Genomic DNA, 18,333 nt, shown 5'->3' with positions numbered 1-18,333 from the left:
AAGATGGGAGATTCTCTTATATCATAGAAAAAAGCAACACATTGTGAGTAGAAGCTCAGCAGAGGCAGAATACGGAAGCATGGCAGCTGTAGTTTCAGAGGTGATTTGGTTAACTGGGCTGCTAGAAGAGCTGAATGTATCTGTCACTAAGCCTGTGAGGTTATTTTGTGATAGCAAGGCAGCTATCCAAATTGCATCCAACCCTATTTATTATGAAAGAACAAAACATGTAGAGATAGACTGTCATTTTGTTAGAGGCACCATTAAAGATGGTCTAATATTGCCTGAGCATGTCAATACCAAAGCTCAATTGGCAGATCTTCTAACAAAGGCTCTAGGAACTACTCAGCACTAGTGGCTTTTATCCAAGCTTGGAGTGCTCGATGTATTCTACCCTCCAGTTTGAGGGGGAGTATTGAAATAGTTAGTTGTGTTAGTATGCAATAAGCCAACTAATTTACATCTGCTGTTGAAGTTGGTTAAACACTGTTAGTGGTAGTTAGTGTCACGTGATAGTCACGTGCGTATGAGTTTATAAAAGCAGCTCACATGTACTCATTCAGTCTATCAGAAAAAAACTTCTTTTACCTCATTCTTATCGACTGCTTCCAGAAGATTCTTCCATGCGTATAGCTCTAGGTCACAACACCATTGTCGTTGTAGATCAGCTCTCGATTGTCCTTAGTTTTGACAATATGACTATGGCATCTGACTTTTGATAAGGAATATTTAATTACAAGATGACATGGTAGGTTAGATTAAATGAGAGAAAACATTAGATCTGGTTCTGCACTTAGAGATTATATTGTTCCTGCGCCTGAGTGAACACAGGGTTTTGGTATAGTTTCTAGAGCGCAAAATTATTTATCTGGATCCAATGTAAACATTAAAACAATGAACATGTGTCATTTATAATAATATTAAATAATATTTATTTGTACCTCAATTTATTACTTAATTGTAGTAAATCAATATAGTTTAGTGCACATTCTAAATAAGCTTTTCCCTAGTAAATTTGATCATGTGATTTGTACAAATAGGATCATTTGATACCATCATTTAAATTGTGACCCCGGTAAAAAATCTCTTGGAAAAATAGTCATTGATCAGAATTTTGAAACATTGGTCAGAGTTTCTTTGGAAAATCTTATGGTCATTCGTCAGAATTTTGATGGTTGCCATAATTTTTGAAGTTTTGTAATTGTTACAAAATTCTGATGGTTGCCATAATTTTTCAAGTTTTGTAATTGTCACAAAATTCTGATGGTTGCCATAATTTTGTGCAATTGGCTACAAAAAATTCTAACCGATCACTAGAAATTTTTTTGTATTGTGGGAAAATTCTGGTGATTGTCACTATTTCTTGTGCTTCAGAATTTTGATCAACGTACTTTAAAATTCTGAAGCGAAATTATTTTATCAAAAACTTTCTTACTAGGGTAAAAATATAAATGATGATTTTAAAAAGGTCGACAGTGTAATTTATGGAATTTGATCCATTGGATTTCATTGACACTACTTGGGCCCTTTACAGGTTTTGGCACTTCCCAGATGGTAGTGGACTTTGCTATTTAACGATAATTGGCGGCTCGATCCAAATTTATGTCGTAGATTACCCATTTTGTTTGCTGAAGCGAATATATATGTTTAATCACTGGATATTTGAAATATAGCCATTGGTACTTTGGTATAATTATGTGTTTATCTTTAAGGAAAAATGGTCATTTTTCATTAATATAAAATCTTGGCTGACAATTTCCCGTTTTTTTCTCCTACCTTTTTGAAGTGGTAAATGATACTATTAAAACTACCAAGGAGGTTAGTGTAATATATCATTCAAGCCTCTTAGATTTGCTATTTTTCGTTTGAATTAATTCATTTGAATTGATGCAACAATTTCTATGCTATTAATATAGTTTAATCAATTGAAATAGGTTATTTGCCATATTTTTAGATTACCATTAATCCAACCCTCTTTAGATGGTTATTGTGGATAACTTTTTTCAAATAAGATGCTACGTTTATTGTGTTTTGAGGTTATTGTGCTTCTCTCTTTTTTAATAACATCGCTTCCGATAGTGAAAAAAAAAAAGTTTAAAACTGTGAAAAGGATCTTATGCAGCTGGAAATAGGTTATGTTATAAAAAAATTGAAATATCTTATGCAGGATCAATAGTATGTCTTCCACGTAAATTCTTGGCACTGTATAATTTGTATTTTACTGGTGTAATATTAGAAGATTAAGGAAATGCTTCCTATAATATTAAATGGAAAGTTAATAACTACCCTTCAAGATAAGATAAGGCCTCGCTAATATCAAAGCGTTCTTATATAATGCTTCTTCGATTCTGTTTCAAACTATAATAATTGTATCACCATATGATCAATCAATTAGCTCAGTGTCCTTGAACATAATAATTCGAAGCGTTCTTCGAAACGAAGATAAGCATATATATATATATATATATCCTAAAAGTATATTTTTATACCGACGCACAAAGAAAATATTTTGTTGTGAATGAATAAGATATTGAGGAATTATCCATACGTAAAATCAGAACTATTGATACGGGTTTTTTCCACGGAAAAGGGAAATCTTGTGTTTCAATAGAAGTACAAGTGATTGGATTATTCAAGAATCGCTTGGAAAGCATAAGTAAAGCTGCAAGTTGCGGCAAGCTTAAGAATTGCTTGGAGAATGTTTGCAGAAATTAGGTAATTATTTTCCTAACAAAATTAACTAAAAGTTGATTTTATTTATTTATTATACAACTAATTCGAAAAGCAAAATATTCCGAGTTGCTTGAGTAATTCCAAAAACAGGATATTTTGCCTAACTTTTGCTAAATTCATAGGGTGTGTTATTGCTTTGTCTGTGCATTTGCAGAGTAGTTAGAACTTAGAAATAATTGACACATAATGCGGCGTGTAAACCACTAATTTGGTAGCAACATGGGCATCTATAAGCACACAAACTTAATTTGGTTCTGTATTTATGCCAAACTTTTTTGTTGATAACTATTGGTCATAATTAGGGCAGATTCAATATTTGAAATATTAAAAGTCTGAGTGATTGAGATTGCTAGTCCTAGAAGTTGATTGATATATCGTTCTCGGTCATTGTTAAGAGAAGAACATTGTGATAAATTGAACCCAGGTCTTGCATGAGGTGAAACGTGAGGATTACTCATAAGTCATACCATATACAATGAGACAGACAGATCTGGCCTCCCCCGATGTGGGGCTCAAACAACCCCTCCTTCACTGTCCAAGCCTTTTACTTGGAGCGTGAACAATATAATACGGGGAAGTATAGATATACTCGATTTTAGGAGTACCATAGAACTCATAACTACAGCATACAAAAATTCACAAATTTTACCCACTTCAAAGCACACTTAAGACAATCGTATCTGAAGTTATAAATATTGGATAGTGTAAAATTCAAAAAAGTGAAAGTGCAAAATTTAGACGATCGGGTCTGAAATTCTTCTGTCGCAGTGTAGACTTCAGACAATTATGATTGAAGTTCGACTGAATCAATGCAAACCTTAAATAATCACATCTGAAGTTCCCCATCACAATGCAAACTTCAGACAATCGCACCTGAAGTTCATCTAAATCAGTCCTAACTCCATGTGATTTCTGGAGAAAAAAAAATCGAAGTGCTGGGTCTACATGTTCTTCTATCACACTGAAGACTTCAGACAATTATGACAATAGTTCGCCTGAAGCAGTTTAAACTTCAGACAATCGCATTTGAAGTCCCCAAATTGTAGTCCAAACTTCATATTATCGCGTCTGAAGCAGTCCTAGCTTCAAATAATTTCCAAAAAAAATAGAAAAACCCTAGACCTAAGAGTAAAGGAAAAGCAACAACATGCATAAATAATTTTTCTTTCTTTCACTAATCCTCCACCACTCGTAATGGTTTTAACCAGCACCAAAAAGTTCCACCATAAGCTTTGCTGCTTCTATCCAAAAAGCACATCACCCGTAAACTACTTCCTTCCCCGACTGACCAAGCACCACAAAAAAGAACCAGTCACAGAATACCTTAAATCATTGCAAGAAAGAATGAGGAGATAAAAAATAAGGAGAAGAAGCAAAAGAAATAGTGTCTGAAATATCATTAAATCAGGTCAAGTTTTTTTTTTTTAATATGGGGACAAGTTTAATGATAGCGACCAAATAGAACATATACTCATGAAAATTTTACATATAACATGGGGGAGGGAAGGGGCCCAACATAGAAAAAAATATTTGCTATGAGTGTAGCTCTTATCTATCAATAATTAAAAGCAGAAGAAAATCTCCGATCATTAAGCAAAGTGGCATCATCACAATCTGCCACTTTAGCACTCTAAGACATTGCTCCAACTAATTAGGAACTAAAATTTTATTTGGAGTAAAACTGCCGTACAATTTTATTTGGAATAAAACTGTCGTACAAAATTCGGTAGAACTTTCAGAATATTTTATTTTTTTTAAGTATTATTAAATGATTTTACATGTGAAAACCGTTTAATCCACAAATATTAGTTAATAAATTTTTACTTTCCACTTGCCCTAAATTATCTCTGCAAAATCACGATAGTCATAGTGTCCTCAACTATCTAAACCACGATTGAAAGTCAAGATTGAAATCCACTATACTGGGTAACAACTGCTCAAAACTGCAAATTCCACTAATACACGGTATTTCAATTCTAATCTTCCTACTACTATCAAGATTTCAAGAGAACTTACGGCTTATGCAAAAGATGCATACTCACATTGATTTGATCAAGGATATAACAATTTCGAAGATGCAATGGAAGTTGAAAGTTCGGGTCGTCCGTCTATGGGAAGTACCAGATCGTTTTAATCCAGACACTACATTCTCGATTGAATTTGTTCGACAAGATGAAAAGGTATTTTAGATATGTTATTGCCTTGCTAATTTGTTTTGCTCTCTCTTTCTGAACTTGCTAATTCGTTTTGCTCTCTCTTCCAAAATCAATAGACAGATCTAATCCTATTTAAGTTGTGTAGTAAACCATTAAAACACACCAAAACTGTGATGACCCAAAATGTCATCACTTGTTTTGAAAGTAAATTTTATGTTTCGAGGCCTTAAAACCTCTTTTTGTCTCGCCTCATTTTGCGTGCGCAGTCCGGGCATGTATCCGAAAACCCATTATGTAAAAATTTATGAAAAATGATAGTTTTTGCTTTTAAATTTAATTTAAGTTGACTTCGGTCAACATTTTGGGTAAACGGATCCGGACCCGTGATTCAGCGGTCCTGGAGGATCTGTAGGAAAATATGGGACTTGAGCGTATGCTCAGAATTGAATTCTGAGGTCCTAAGCTCGAGAAATGAATTTTCGAAGAAAATTGTTTAACTGCAATTATAAGAGTTTTGGAAAATGTAAATTTGTTTGAATTTGATGGTATCGGGCTCGTATTTTAGTTCCAAAGTCCGGTACAAGTCTTATATGGTATTTAAGTTGTACGTGAAAAAGTTAGTAAGAAACGGACTTCATATGACGTGAATCGAACTCTTAGTTGTGAAATTTGAAACTTAAGTGTTCTTGAGATTTTCTTTGATTTTAATGCTAAATTCGTTGTTAAAGATGTTAATTTGGCGATTTGATCGCACGAGTAAGTCCATATGATATTTTTGAGTTAGTATGCATGTTTGGTTTGGAGCTCCGAGGGCTCGGGTCAATTTTGTATAGGTTTCAGGATATTTTTACACTTAGAAAAGTTGGAGGTTTTTCTGTTTCTGATGTGCTGAAGTTTTGTTCTTCGCGTTCGAGGAAGGACTCTCGCGAACGTGATGGGTAAGTTAGTCTGAAGTAAGATTCCTTCTACGCAAACGCGAGACACAGGTCGTGAATGCGAAGCTTGGGGGTGTTACCCTTTGCGAACGCGGACCTGCTATTGCGAACGTGAAGGCCTTTTTGGCTGGGACTGGGGGAAAGGGATTTTGTTCTACGCAAACGCAACCACTTGACCGCGAATGCGATGGCTCGAGGAGCCAAAGCTCCGCGAATGCGAGCCGTTCAATGCGAATGTGAGGGCATATAGGCCAAACCATTGGCGAACGCGACAGGCCTCTCGCGAACGCGAAGAAGGCCTGTCTAGTGAATTAAAAACAATAGCAAAACGGGAATTTAGCCCATAACTTCATATTTTATAAACTAGAGAGCATTTACGCGATTTTCAAGAGGCAAGTTCTTCCCCAAAGTTTTGGTATATGATTCTAAACCTTTTTCTTTCAATTTCCATTTGCATTTCATCAATCTTCATCCAGAAATCTAGGATTTTTATGGTAGAAATTGGGGATTTGGGTAGAGTTAGGGCTTTTTGAATAGTTGAATTTAGACCTCATTTTGGGGTAGGATTTCGAAACAAATTGCATATTTGGGCTCGTGGGTGAATGGGTGATTGGATTTTGGTCCGAACCTCGTGTTTTGAATAAGCGGGTCCGGGGTCGATTTTTGACTTTTTGGAAACAAATGATAGAAAACCTACAATTAAGCATTGGGTATGAATTCTTTAGAATTTATTGATGTTGTTAAATTATTTTGGACTAGGTACAAGTAATTTAGAGGCGAATTCTAAAGGAAAAGCGATGTTTGAGGCTTGAGTTGGCCGTGAAAGTTCGAGGTAAGTGTTTGGTCTAACCTTAGCTTGAGGGATTAGGAGTTGTGTCTTATTTTCTATGTGTTAATTATTGAGTAGGACGTATAGGTGTGGTGACGAGTATCTATACATCGGTGTCAAGCATGCCCGTGAGTCTTATACTATGATTGATGTGACTCTGCTTCGTATTGTTCATGCTTTATATGATGATTTCTATTGTTGAACAAGGCTTGTGAAAGTATTATTGGTAATTGAACATTGTAGAGCGTTGGCTCAAGTTGAGAATTAAGTTGTGAAGTAATTGTGAAAAATAGAAGAGGTTTATGATATTGTTTCCCTTGCCGGGATGTTATTGCATTTGATATTATCTACCTTGCCGGGATGTTATTACTCATGATATTGTTTCCCTTGCTAGGATATTATTGTTATGCTATTGTTCCTTGCCAGGATTTTATTGTAATATTATTGATTCCCTTGCCCAAATTGCTTGTGATTATTGCTTGAGTGAGGAAGAGTGTAAAGCACAAAGGGTGATGCCGTGCATGATTTTGAGAGTGTTAATGCACAAATGGTGATGCCGTGCCGATATTGTGAGATAAAATCATGAAGGGTGATGCCGTGCCGCACGATGTACAATGTTGTACCATGATATGGGTGATAATGTACGAAGGATAATTCCGTGTCATGATTATGTGAGGTAAAAGCACGAAGGGTGATGCCATGCCGATTCTATTGATTCTCATGGTGAGGATGAAAGTAAAATCATGAAAGGTGATGTCGTACACATGTTATTTGATTTCTTTATTCTTGTTGATAATTGATCTATGGCGTTCTTTACATTTCTCTATTGGTTTTGTGTTGTTACCTGATATATCATGCGGCATGTTTCCCCCTCCTATCTTTAACTGTAAATTTCTGTCTTTATTTTTCCGCTGTATATGATTTAACTGCACAGGTCTATTTGGTAGTCTTGTCCTAGCCTCGTCACTACTTCACCGAGGTTAGGCTCGACACTTACCAGCACATGGGGTCAGTTGTGCTGATACTACACTCTGCATTATGTGCAGATACTGGTACTGGAGCATTTGGACTACAGTGAGGTTGCTGCCTTCAGTCCATCGGCAGAGACCCGACGTAGTCCTGCAGACGTCCGCAGGCCTTGGCGTACCCTTCTATCATTTCCTTTCTGTTTTTACTTATTCAGAGACAGATTCGTGTATTTCTATTCATACTTTATTTGTAGAATTCGTAAATGGTCTATGACATTGTGACACCAAATTCTAGGTAGAGTTATATTTAGACTTCCGCAGTTTGTATTAAGTTAAACTATCACATTTCGTCTTTAGCATTGCTTTTGTTATTATTATTTTCGCTGCTTTTGATATGTTGTTTGAAATTGTTAAGAGATTAAAATTGAAAAGGGTAATTAAATCGGAATAGTTGGCTTGCCTAGTTTTCAATATTAGGCGCCATCATGACTCCCAGAGGTGGGAAATCTGGGTCATGACAAGTTGGTATCAGAGCTCTAGGTTGCTTAGGTCTCACAATTCATGGACAAGCTTAGTAGAGTCTGAGGGATCGGTACAGAGACGTCTATATTTATCCCCAGAGGCTACATAGTAAGGAAAAAACTACACATCTATTCTTCTCTGTCGTGTGATTTTGTTCTCTCACTGCTAAATTGAACCCTCTACTCTTGTTCTTTCATAAATGGCAAGGTCACGTACCGCTCCTTCAGCCGAGCGACAGCTCAGACCGGTGATGGATCAACTACATCTTCAGATGCCTTGTGGAGGTTGGATAGGTTCACCAAGCTCTTTACTACTACTTTTGGTGGTACATCTTCTGAGGATCCCCAAGATTATTTGGACAACTGTCATGAGGTTCTACGGAACATGGGGATAGTGGAGACCAATGGGGTCGACTTTACTGCTTTTCGACTGTCTGGATCAGCCAAGACTTGGTAGAGAGATTATTGTTTGGCTAGACCAGCTGGGTCACCGGCTTTGACTTGGGATTAATTCTCTCAGCTATTTTTGGAGAAGTTTCTTCTTGTCACTGAGAGGGAGAACTATTAGAGGCAGTTTGAGCGTCTCCAGTGGGGTTCTATGACTGCCACTCAGTACGAGACCAGATTTATTGACTTGGACCGTCATGCTCTTCTTATACTTCCCACTGAGAGAGAGAGAGAGAGAGTGAAGAGGTTTATTGAGAGACTCGTTCAGCCTATTCGATTGCATATGGCTAAGGAGACTTGGATCAAGATTTCTTTTCAGGATGCGGCCAATGTGGCCAGAAGAGTTGAGATGGTTCTATCATAGGAGAGTGGTCAGGGGTTTGACAAGAGGCCTTATCATTCGGGAAGGTTCAGTGATGCCTTATATGGAGGCAGGGATTCTTTTTGTAGGGGCCATCCTTCCAACCCGTTTCATTCAGCACTTCAGGCTTCTCACGGTGCACCAAGTGGCCGTGGTTCTCATATGCAGTATTCTGATCAGTTGCCCAGTGAACCACCAGCTCCTATCAGTGCATAGCCGCTCCAGAGTTTTCAAGGTGGTCATCCAGGCCGTCAGGGCCAGCAGTCTCAACAGCCGAGGACTTATTATACTTGAGGCGATACGAGGCATATTACTAGATTTTGCGCTCGAGCACCGAGCAACTCTCAACATCAGGGTTCCCATGCCATGGTTCAGGCACTGAGTGTTCCACCAGCCCGATCAGCCAGCTAGAGGTGGAGGTAGAGGTGCTAGAGGTGGAGGTAGAGGTATTAGAGGTGGAGGTAAGGTCGCTAGAGGTGGAGGCCAGCCGGCAGGAGGCCGTCCTAGAGATGTAGCGACCCGACTGGTCGTTTTACTTCTTAGAACCCCGTCCCCCTAAATAAAACTTCTCATGCTTGCTTGAACTAATTTATGACCTGTGGAGATGGTTGGTTCGGGATTTGGAAGAGTTTGGGTTGAAATAGGCTCATTTGATTCCTTAGGATTTTCTTAAAAGGCTAAGTTTGACCAAGTCAATATTTTTAACAAACGGACCCGGATTTGTATTTTGACGGTCCCGGAGGGTCCGTAGAAAAATATGGGACCTGGGCATATGCCCAGAATCGAATTCCGAGGTCTCTAGCCCGAGTAATGAACTTTTATTAGAAATTATTAAACTGAAATTCTAAGGATTTAAAGAAATTAACTAATGATTGATCATGTTGGTATCGGACCCGTATGTTGGTTTCGAAGCCCGATACAGGTCCAATATAACATTTAAGACTTGCCCGCAAAATTTGGTGTCAATCCGAATAGTATAAGTACGTTTCGACACGTTAGAAGTGGATTGAAGAACTTGAATTTCATAAGTTTGATTCAATTGGTTCTAGGGGGCGATTCTTAGATTTAGCATTGTTTCGAGCGTTCTCAAAGTTCGAGTGGGTCCTTTTCATGATTTCAAACTTATTGGTATGTTCGGGCGGGGCCCGGGAGCCCCGAGCGTCAATCGGACAAGGCTCGAGTGAAGTCGGAAAATTTGGGAAGGGATGAGGCTTCAGGTTGCTGTCATAACCGCACCTGCGGTTGGCCAGCCACAGGTGCGAGACTGCAGAAGCGGTCGCCCTCTCGTAGATGCGGCCAAGGCAGGCCAAGCCAATTCGCAGAAGCGGCTTCAAGACCGCAGAAGCAGTCCCAACTCGCTTGGTTAATTCCGCAGATGCGACCTTCCTCTTGCAGAAGCGGGACCACAGATGCGAAAATCACTGGAGTAGTGAGCTTCATTTAATACGGGCTCTAAGCCATTTTGGCCACTTTTCACTCACCCATTGGGCGATTTTGGAGCTCTTGTGAGAGGACTTTCACCTAGCATCTTGAGGTAAGTTTATCCTACCTATTTCTAGTTTAATACTTTAGTCTTAGGTAGATTAACACACAAGGGTTAAGGTAAAATCATGTTGTTAGAGCAAAACCTAGAGTTTTGATAAAAAGTTAGATTCAACCACGAAATTTGTTATGAAATGAATTAGAAATCATATATTATTGACCCTTAGGTTATAAAGAACAGTTTTCTTCGAAAAATTTCGGAATCCGGGCATGTGGGCCCAATGTCGGATTTTAGGAAACTTGTTTTTAATTTTGGGAAATTACTTAAATAGTTAGAATGCAATCTTGTGAGCTTGTATTCACTAGTTCCTACCTCATTTAACTAGTTTTGGATCGTTCGACTCTAAATTGAGAGTTCGGGCTCGCTCTTGGTATTGGAAGTACACTTTGGAGTGAGGTAAGTCTCCTTTCTAACCTTGTAAGAGGGAATCAACCCATAGGTGTAATAATTGAATAATTTGCCACTAAATACGAGGGCTACGTAAGCACTAGGTGATGAGGGTCCGTGCGTAGCTACTATTATGTTAATTGTCCGGGTAGTTTAGGACCCGTATCATGCAATATTTGTGAATGTTTATATATTTTCTTGCTAATGTGATCACTTAGGATATGCTAGAGAATTGGAAATGAATATAAGTGAACGTATGTACTTGTTGAACACTTGTATGAATTTATTTGAATATAAATGCGCTTTCATGTGTTTTTCCTGATGATAATTGATATTTGTGGATCGGGCCGATCGCCTCAGTAGAAATAGATGATCTATGGTTCGCACCATTCGACCCTCTGAGAGTGCACAGTTTCTTTTCTGTTGGATCGGGCTGTCAAGCTCGACATAATGTGCGCATGATATCTATGTGAAACCTTATTCATGACTTGCTTTGTTAAATGTTTTGAAATGTAAACGGCTAATTGTGATATTATTAAGGACATGACTTATTATTTCTTGCTACAAACTGTTAATTACTGTAGACATGTGATTTTTTGACCCTCCCCAAGATTTTATATATTTTAGCGTGTAAATATTTAGTTTAGGCCTAATATAGTTATTTCAACTAATTTTGACTCTATTTGCTTTATTTTATCACAAAAAAATAAAAATTACAAAAAAATATTTTCTCTTATTTAGCTAGTTAATATTTTTATCTAGTTACTTTTAATTTGTCTACTAAATTCAAAAATACAAAAATAATACTAGGAATATTATCTTAATTTTATAATAATTTTTCCATCTTTTAGTATGATATATTGAAAATACAAAAAAATAATTTTATTATAATGGTCAGTCTTATTTTAACAGTTATTTTATTTAAGTAGGACTGATTAATAAAAGAGGTCGCATTTTAATCTCGTTCGCTAGGAAAGAATAAAACTTGGGCTCGAGTAACCCATTTTTAGGCCTAATTTTGAACCTAGCCCATAATTCCAAAGCCCATACCCCTAACCTAATCCCTACCCCTATATAATAGTACCTAATGACTAAATAGAGAGGGAGATCCCTAGACTAATATAGAGAAAAACGACGGATCTAAAAAGGGGGCTCTCTTGATAACACACATGCACAAAATTGATTTTTGCTTTCCGATTTGCTGTTGTTCGCTGGGGTGTTTGCGGAGCTTTAAACGTGCTGATTTTCCGCTTCTTAGCTTCAAATTTTGGTTTGGTTTGCCTTGCTGCTTACCGCAAATTAGCCGATTCCATCAATTTCTCTGGCTTCAACTCCTATTTGGTTATGCTGTTTTCCTTTAAAACATCTAGTAAGTTCTATGATCTCCTTATATCTGTCTACACAAGTTAATAAATGAAATCTGATATATTTTGTCATACTATACTCGATTCAGTTTTTTCATTCTATATTTGTGTTGCTGATGTTTGTTTTATTTGTTGGTATGTTGCTTTGTAATAAATTCAGTGAGGTCATATTGTCATACTTGACCTGAAGTCATTTGTCATTAGAATTGGAAATTTGTTCCCATATTTTTTTTAGTTTAGTAATTGTTTTAATCATGCATTGAGTGGTATTCCAGATTCAGTTTAGCCCGTGAATTCGACCACTAGTTGGTCAAATTCATTTGCTAGAAAAATCTCTAGTTTAAATCAGGTGATTCGGAGCCCACTTCCACAAGCAGGAATGAACAAAAAAATTAAGATTTAGATTTTTTAAAAAGTAAAATAGTTAGATATCTAAATGCCTTATTTTGTTTGTTGGTTAATTTGCTTTCCTTCAGGCAGTGTTATGTTGTTCTCTAACGTTTAGATGCAACATATATGTTTATTAATGATTGAAATGTGTTGTGGAGTTGGGATTTTAGAAAAACATGATTGCAATTTGAGAGCTACATGTTCACTATTTATTTTATTGTTCTAATTGGGTAAGAGCATGCTTAGGCTATCATCGCGCGGGTAGGCAAACTTTTAGGTTCCCGTAACATAGTTACGAAGTCTAATTCCAAATTCGGGGGTGCATTTTATGTAACCCGTTTATAACAATTTCGAATAATAAAACCTTTTGAAATAATTTGAGGCGTGCCATGCCAAATAAAACCCCTAAATTCATGGCCCTCACTTAATTAATTTTAATCCTTTAGAAATCGAGGTGTGCCATTTAGTTGAATTTTCCATGGCCCTCACAAACTTGAAAGTGCGTAGTTGCTTTAAGCGCGTAATTTAATTTAACTTCCTTAAACTCGTGTGTGCATTTATGTGATCCAAATCCAAATCACAACGTTAAATAAAATGTGTCTCGGACTGCGGGTGCATTTCATGTGGCGTGGTCCAAAGACATGTTTTAGATGACGTTGAAATCTTCCTTAAAATAATTAAAAGCAGTTTAAAGCTAAAATGCACATAGGTCTAAAAGTGTTTTTAAAATCAAATAATTGAGCCAAATATAACAGTTGAGGGACCGTGCTAGAATCACGGAACTCGGGAATGCCTAACACCTTCTCCCGGGTTAACAGAATTCCTTACCCAGATTTCTGGTGCGCGGATTGTTAAACAGAGTCAATCTTTTCCTCGATTCGGGATTTGAACCGGTGATTTGGGACACCATAAAATTATCCCAACTGGCGACTCTGAATTTAATAAATAAATAATCCCGTTTCGATTATCACTTAAATTGGAAAAACTCCCTATATGCCCCTTCCGGGGGTGTAGGTAAAAAAAGAGGTGTGACAATTAGTTGTGACTTCCATGCTTAGCATAACACTTTATTATATTATTTGACCCTAGTAAGTATCAAATCGACCTCTCATTTATACTTCTTCGAGATTAGACGAGATACTTACTGGGTACATATTATTTGTGTACTCATACTACGCTTCTTTACTTAATTGTACAGGATCTGAGGCAGGTACATCTGGTTATCAGTCTGGTGCGCATCCCTGATCATAGTCCGAGACTTCCACGGTGAGCTGCTCCCTTCCCGCGCCGTTCTGCAGCCTGATAGAGTTTCTTTATTTTGGTTGTCTATTCTATTTCAGAAATAGGATAGATTTATTCTTTTGTATATTCTACTAGTTGCCCACAACTTGTGATACCAAGTCTTGGCACACACATTAATAGACTATTCTTTTGGGAACTATATAATTATTTTGGGTACATTACTGATTATCACTTATTTTAACCTCCAGTTTAGAAATTGTAGTACTTGTTTTTGGTAAAGTAAAGTGAGAACTTATTTATATTTCTACGTTGGCTTTCCTGACAATGGTGTTGGGATCCATCATAACCTATAATGGAAATGGGTCATGATAACATGGTATCAGAGTACTAGGTTTACGTAGGTCTCACAAGTCATGGTCGAACCTAATAGAGTCTTGCAGATCGGTACAGAGACGTCTGTATTTATCTTCGAGAGGCTATAGGGTGTTAGGAAACTATTCTTTATTCATTTCGTATCATGCAGTGGTTGGTATACTAAATTTCCCTCTTGTATTATCTCACAGATGGTGTGGACACGCACGGCTAATGTTCCAGACCCTGGAGGAGCTGCTTCCCCCGTTGCTAGAGGCCAAGCCAGAGGCCTGAGGAGGGCACCGACCCGAGGTAGGGGACGAGGGAGTCCCAGAGCTGTCCCAGTAGCACCACCAGTAGATCTTGCGGGAGATACTATTATTGAAGAGCATGGCGAGGTGCTCGCAGCTGAGCCTACCTCGGCGGACTTTATGATAGCACCAGGTTTCCAAGAGGTCATGGGCCGTATGCTGCGGTTCATGGACACCATGACTCAGGCTGGTTTATTTCCAGTGGATCCAACTACATCACAGGCAGGAGAGGGAGCACAGACCCCTACTGCTCAGGCTCTTGGTCATACAACTACAGTGTATCAGACTCCGGGTGCACTACCTGCGGATGGGGCTCGGCCAGTTGCTGTAGTGGTGCCCCAGCCTAGACCAGTTGTGGATGGTGACTCGCAGAAGTTATTGGATAGATGAACTAGACTTCACCCTCCTATCTTCGGGGCTGAGCGTCATGAGGATGCCCAGGATTTCATTAATAGGTGCAGGGACAGACTGCACAACATGATAATATTGGAGTCGCATGGGGTTGACTTCACTACTTTTCAGTTGAAGGACAGAGCCTGTGGATGGTGGCAGTAGTATGTTCTTGGCAGGCCAGCAGGTTCTCCTCCCATCACTTGAGGTCAGTTCACACAGTTATTCTTGGACAGGTATATTCCACCTTCTGAGAGGGAAGAGCTGTGGTATCAGTTTGAGCAGCTTCAGTAGGGTCAGATGTCCGTGACCGATTATGAGGTGAGGTTTTATGAGTTGTCTTGCCATGCACTTATGATACTTCCTACTGATGCAGAGAGGGTGTAGAGGTTCCTTGCAGGGTTTCATTATGGCATCAAGGCCAACATGTCCCGAGAGGTGGAGATGGGGACTCCTTATCAGTCAGTAGTGGAGATTGCTCGGAGGATTGGGGGCTACCGTCTGAGGGGTAGGGAGAAGACGCAGCAGGATAAGAAGTCTAGATTCTCCGGAGAGTTCAGAGGTTCCCCGACTAGGGGTAGAGGTCAGTTTGGGAGGGGTCAGCTTAGCAGACCCCCATATTCAGCACCACCACCTACTCGGGGTGCTCTATTGCGCTCCTATTTCAGCGCCATGCTAGAGAATTCTTATCACCCACTAGCTATTCAGGGTTCCTCCAGTGGGTATTCAGGTCCCCAGGGTTCTTCTGGTTCCTATTTCAGTGCTATGCCGGAGAGTTCATACCGTCCACCGGCTATCCAGGCTACTTCCAGCGGGTCTACAGGCCATCAGGGTCAGCCATCATGGCAGCAGGTCGTCGCATCGTGGGGTTGTTTTGAGTGCGGAGACCTTGGTCATATGAGGAGATACTGCCCCAGGCTTCGGGGCAAGGCAGTACCGTAGGGTCAATAGCCCATGATTTCAGCATCGGTTGCCCAGCCGTCTAGAGGTAGGGGCAGACTGGTAGAGGCCATCCTAGAGGTGGAGGCCAGACAGGGAGAGTTCAGCCAGCTACTGCTCAGTCAGGTGGAGGCCATACAGTCGACGCTCCAACCATATTCTATGCCCTTCTGGCTAGGCCAGATGCATTGGCCTCAAATGCTGTTATCACAGGTATTATTTTCATCTGCGGTAGAGATGCTTCAGTACTATTTGATCTAGGGTCTACCTATTCATATATATCATCTCTGTTTGCTCGTTTCCTAGTTATTTCTCTTGAGCCTTTGGGCACTCCTATTCATGTGTTCACTCCTGTGGGTGATTCTGTGCTTATGGATCAGATCTACCATTTTGGTGTGGTCACATTCCGTGGTTTCAAGACTAGAGCAGATCTCTTGTTGCTTGATATGATCGACTTTGAGATCATCCTGGGCATGGATTGGTTATCTCCATATCATGCCGTCCTAGATTGACATGCCAAGACTGTTACATTAGCAATGCCAGGGTTGTCAAGGTTGGAGTGGAAGGGTTCCACAGTTGATACATCTAGTCGGGTTATCTCTTTTCTGAAGGCTCGACATATGGTCGAGAAGGGGTGTTTGGCTTATCTAGCTTATGTTTGGGACACCACCGTAGAGTCTCCAACGATTGATTCAGTTCCAGTAGTTTGAGAGTTCACCGATGCGTTTCCTTCTGATCTTCTTGGCATGCCACCGAATCGCGATATTGATTTCTATATTGATTTGGCTCTAGGCACCCAACCTATATCTATTTCACCATACCGTATGGCTCCAAAAGAGTTGAAAGAGCAGCTTTAGCAAAGGGGTTTGTTAGACCCAGTGTATCACCTTGGGGTGCACCAGTGTTATTTGTGAAAAAGAAGGATACGACTATGCGGATATGCATTGATTACCTCCAGTTAAACAAAGTCACCATCAACAACAAGTATCCGTTGCCTCGTATCGATGATTTGTTTGACCAGTTGTAGAGTGCTAGGGTGTTCTCTAAGATCGACTTGAGGTCAGGGTATCATTAGTTGAAGATTCGGGACTCGGATATTCCGAAAACTGCATTCCGGATGAGATATAGCCATTATGAGTTTCTGGTGATGTCCTTTGGCTTGACTAATGCCCCAAAAGCATTCATGGACTTGATGAACAGGGTGTTCAGACCTTATATTGATTCCTTTGTCATCGTCTTCATTGACGATATCTTAATATACTCACGTAGCCTGGGGGGAGCACGAGCAACATTTGAGAGTAGTGCTTCAGACCTTGCGAGAGCAAAAGCTATATGCTAAGTTCTCCAAGTGTGAGTTTTGGCTAGAGTCAGTGGCATTATTGGGGCATGTTGTGTCAGGAGAGGGTATTAAGGTGGATCCCAAGAAGATTGAGGCATTCTAGAGTTGGCCACGTCCTACTTCAATGACCGAGATCAGGGGTTTCCTAGGGTTAGTAGGTTATTACAGGCGATTCGTGCAAGGATTTTCATCTATTACATCACCTCTGACTAGATTGACCCAGAGGGGTGCTCCTTTTTCGTTGGTTCGATGATTGTGAGGCAAGCTTTCAAAAGCTCAAGACAACTTTGTTTACAACACCAGTTCTTGTGTTACCTTCCGGTTCGGGGATGTATACGATATATTGCGATGCTTCACGTGTTGTATTGGGATGTGTATTGATGCATGAAGGGCGAGTTATTGCATATACTTTGCGTCAGTTGAAGATTCATGAGAAGAATTATCATGTGCACGATTTTGAGTTGGCCGCGATTGTTCATGCTCTTGAGATATAGAGGCATTATCTGTATGGGGTGTCATGTGAGGTTTATACTAATTACCGCAACTTATAGTATTTGTTCAAGCAGAGGGATCTCAATTGAGGCAGCGTAGATGGCTTGAATTACTGAAGGTTTATGACATCACCATTCTTTATCACCCGGGCAAGGCAAATGTGGTCGCGGATGCCTTAAGCAGAAAAGTAGAGAGTATGGGTAGCTTGGCATTCATTCTAGCAGAGGAGATGCCTCTAGCTTTGGACATTTAGTCCTTGGCTAACATACTTGTGAGGTTGGATATTTCAGAGCCCAGCCGAGTTCTTGCGTGTGTAGTTGCTCAGTCTTTATTATTGGGGCAGATCAAGTCCCGACAGTTCAATGATCGATATTTGGAGGTTCTCAGAGAGACAGTGCTATAGGGAGGTGCCAAGGAGGTTTCTATTGGCGAGGATGGTTTTTTGCGACTCCAGGGTCGACTATGTGTTCCTAATGTTGATGGTCTGAGGGGGAGGATAAATGTGTTTCGCTGAAGGTTGTCGATTTGGGATAAAATACGAGTCGAGCGATAATACTTGATATTTATGGACTAGTATCATACAAGGTACCATATGACCATGATAATATGATGTATAAAGTATATTAAAAATAAGT

The 18,333-nt window shown here is 39.4% G+C and overlaps 1 long non-coding RNA gene across 1 annotated transcript; it reads left to right on the top strand.

Moving 5' to 3' along the window:
- Window positions 1-12,034: 12,034 nt before the first annotated feature.
- Window positions 12,035-16,495, top strand: LOC104244553 (uncharacterized). The gene is made up of 3 exons (XR_011400517.1): window positions 12,035-12,249; window positions 13,833-13,900; window positions 14,440-16,495. It is a non-coding gene; the product is annotated as an uncharacterized lncRNA (long non-coding RNA).
- The last annotated feature ends 1,838 nt before the right edge of the window (window positions 16,496-18,333 follow it).

Source organism: Nicotiana sylvestris, chromosome 6 (genome assembly GCF_000393655.2).
Source record: "Nicotiana sylvestris chromosome 6, ASM39365v2, whole genome shotgun sequence".
Taxonomy (NCBI): domain Eukaryota; kingdom Viridiplantae; phylum Streptophyta; class Magnoliopsida; order Solanales; family Solanaceae; genus Nicotiana; species Nicotiana sylvestris.
The sequence above is the reverse complement of the archived record's forward strand: the minus strand, read 5'-3'. Positions and strand labels throughout refer to the sequence as shown.